General features: G+C 34.8%; 1 pseudogene; it reads left to right on the forward strand.

Annotated features, from left to right (window-relative positions):
- Positions 1 to 3,254: 3,254 nt before the first annotated feature.
- Positions 3,255 to 3,875, forward strand: part of LOC131859299 (MLO-like protein 6) — a 28,897-nt pseudogene continuing 28,276 nt past the window's right edge.

Below are 3,875 nucleotides of genomic sequence, written 5' to 3' on the forward strand. Positions count from 1 at the left end.
GTTGCAAGCTATAACAACGCAAATGGCGTTGGATATCCAAGATAGAAATCCTGTTGTGCAAGGAGCTCCAGTGGTGAATCCCAATAGCCAACTCTTTTGGTTCAAACGACACCGGCTCATTCTCCATCTGATTCATTCTCATTGGGAGCTAGATATTTGATAATCTTATAGGCCTTTCACTATATATCTTCCTGAAGGGCAGGGATTCCAAATTAAGCAATCCTAAGAATCCTGTTAACGAACGAAGCTCCATTTGAGTAGATTTTGCAAAGTGATTTTTTGATCCCTCGGGCCGAGATTGGAAGAAATGTCTTTCCACAAAACTGATTTGATTCCATTTAGAACTATGATGCAAAAATAGTCACATACTTTATCACCCATAAGCTATTTAAGAATTATTTTAGTTTCCAATAGACTATCTTGGAGGCTTAATTTGAGGGAAAGTATTCTAGGAGTCCTCCCAAAGTAATGTCTTTTTCCCATCATGGATAACCCATGACATAAAATGGAGGAACGACTTTCTACATTTAATAATGAAGTTCCACTTTAAAGAACCTGAAGGATGATTGGGACTATAAAGATTATCTTTAGTTCCTTAGAGTCAAGGTATTTAGCCATTACAATGGAGGCCCATTTATATTTGTTATTTAAAAACATATTCCACACAAATTTGGCTCCAACTTCTATGTTCCTGGCTTCCATATTATGTGTTCTAGATCCACCCATACCTTTGGGCTTAAAAAACTTTTTCCCACGACAGGAGTTAAATTTTATTCTTCATTTCCTTATTACCTTTCCAAAGGAAACTTTTCAAGTTTGATTATATGTCCAATAGAATGCCTTTTGGGGTTGGGAGCATAAACATGATGTAGTTAGGGATTGTAGCTACCATAAATTTGATCATGAGGATTATGTCTGCCACTGATAGACATGTGTTTCTCTAGGATGATATTCTACTATTGATAGATTTGATGATACCCAACCAAAAAGAGTCTTTATTCTTACCTACAAACAAAGGAATGCCTAAATATTTATATAGGAGCACATCTGATTTGAAACCCAAGAAGTTTGACAACCTAGTAGCTATCTAATGAGGGCAGTCCTGAAAGAAAAACTTTGATTTGGATGCATTTAATTTTTGCCCATTTACATTACAATATGAATCAAGCACCAAATTAATGGTTTTGCCTCCACTATGGTAGCTTCCCTAAAAAGAATGATGTCATCTACAAATAAACTATGAGTTTTTATTTTATTGTTAAAACCCCTTTTAGAAGGCCTGCCTCCCAATGGTAAAGCAGATGGTAGTTCCAAGTACCAAATGGTGTTATGATACTAATATTCTACATTCCCTGGTATTTTAATTCCTATCCACAATCTTAGATGATTTATTGAATCTATAAATTGGTTGAATTCTTTAGCTAATGTGATAAATAGATATAGAGACAAAGGGTCTCCTTGATGAACTCCTTGTGAAGAGAAAACAAAAACACAAGCATTACCATTTATTAGCACTGAGAATTTGACACCTGAAATACAAAAAATAATCTATTTGCACCATTTTTTAGTAAAACCAAACCTATCCATCTACTTTAGAACTGCCCAATTGACCCTATCATATGCTTTCATCATGTCAAGTTTAATAATCATGGCCTCAATTTGATGTTGAGTAATGAAATGTAACACTCCCTGGGCAATTAGAGCACCCTTTCCTTTTTCTTTACTTGGAACAAAACCCCCCTTGTTCTTTTGAAATGAAATGGGGGATAAATTTAGCCAATCTCAAAGATATTTCCTTTATGAAGATTTTGTAGATTGTATTGCATAGAGAAATGGGCCTATTCTAAATCAAATTGGGTTCTCTGATTTAGGAATGAGTGAAATTGAGATAGTATTAAATTTCTTAAAAATTCTCCCGCATCACCTATCTTCCTCCAAGGCTCTCCATGTGTCCACCCCTAAAAAATCCCAATACTTCTAAGAAAATAGTGTAGTATAACCATCTAGACCTGGAGCTTTTTCTGGAAGCAAAGGAAAAACCACTAATTTAACTTCTTTAGAGTTACAATTAGTACTTCTAATTAACTGATTGGAGTTTTATCGATGTTTGGAATACACTTAATTATTGATAAAAAATTATGAAATTTAATATAGTAATAATTAAGTTTTTCTATCAAATACATATTATAAACATCCTTTGACACAAATAGAACTAATAATAAGACTTTAAACCAAAATGGAAAAGCTAAATAATTTCAAATAGTCAAGACTTATGAAAACATAGACATAATAAATTAAACCCTAATACACCTTAAAGCTCCTACTTTTTGTAAACATTTATAATATGCATTTTATAGAAAAATGCCTACATATTTATTTATAAACATTAAACACATGTTGCTTTTCCCCATGCTCAACCATTTGAGGTAGCGTGTGAAGATGAATTTCCCTTATTAGGCTTTTTTGTCTATCTCTCAATCTATAGTTGTTGCTAAATCTAAAAAATGTCCTTCCCTGCATCAAGGGCTTATTCTATATCTATATAATTTCCACCGAAATTTGACCCCCACTAGTGAGCCAATTTGAAATCCTATTGGTCCCACTTTGTGTGTTGAGTCATCTGATAACTCAGGTAGTAAAGATATCATCTCCACTCATAAACCCAAAGGAACCCCCACCCAAGTTAACCCTAGTAGGTCAGCTAAATCTAAGAACCTCTCGACCCCTCCCATTATTGAATGCATTGTTGAATAACCATGAACAGAAGGAGAATGTTTATTAGGACTCTTCTTCCTTGTGGTCTACTCGGTTTGAGTGAACCCTAGACAACCTTATTAATAATGTTGCCACCCCTTCTACCCCCTTATTTGGCTCCCCTCACCCCTCACCTACAAACTCTCTGAGGATATGGGACTTCCTTGCCTTTGTTGATAAGTTTAACAAGCTTTATGATGGCTACAACAAACAGGAAGCTATAATCCATTGGCTTCTGTGGCAAAAACGTGGCAAAAAAATATTAACAAGCTTGAGGCCGTTGCCGAAGTGGATTCTAGAGCATCTAGCTGGACAAGGAATGATAAGGATCAAAGGGTTTGGGTGGTGGAAAATGATTTAGTAGAGAATCTTGAAAAATGGGAAGGAATGGAAGAGAAATTGAATGGGCTATGTGTTAAGATGGACCAGAAGGAGGACATAAAGAAGAGATGAAGGCAATTGAGGTTCTGCAAAACAACCAAGTGTTCCTAAATAGGACAATGGATGAAATGATAGTACAAAACAATGAGATTTCAAAGAAGAACTCTAGGGCTCTACAGGGCATTCAAGAAGAAATCAACAAGAGGCAGGCAAAGAAGAAATCTACAAGAGGCAGATAAAAAAACATCCATTAAAAAATTAAAATACAAATAATCTTGACAAAAATTTCTTTTTGCACTCTCGAAGTTTTATTTAGACTAATTTTTAGTGTGCTATGGTCCAATACAATTAGTGTTCACGTGAGAATCTTGTTCCATAAGACTTCTAATTAGGCCATGAATAAATAATGCTTATCAGTTGTGGGAAGAATAAATTATGTTACAGTTATAATTATTTTGTTATGGTAGGTGGGGGTGATGCAGATTCTCATTCCTTAGAACAAACGCCCACTTGGGCTATGGCTATTGTGTGCTTGGGCTTTGTACTTATTTCTATACTGATCAAAAAAGCCATATATTTCCTTTCGAAGGTATTCTTTCTTTCTTTTTATCTATCTATCTGCAATTATGTTGTATCTTCATATTCCCAGATTTGATGTATGCAATTCTATTGCATGTTTGGATTGAATTGGAATGATTTTATTGTATGTGGGTTTGGATTGCAATGGCTCAAGAAACGCC

This window comes from Cryptomeria japonica, chromosome 10 (genome assembly GCF_030272615.1).
Source record: "Cryptomeria japonica chromosome 10, Sugi_1.0, whole genome shotgun sequence".
Lineage (NCBI taxonomy): Eukaryota > Viridiplantae > Streptophyta > Pinopsida > Cupressales > Cupressaceae > Cryptomeria > Cryptomeria japonica.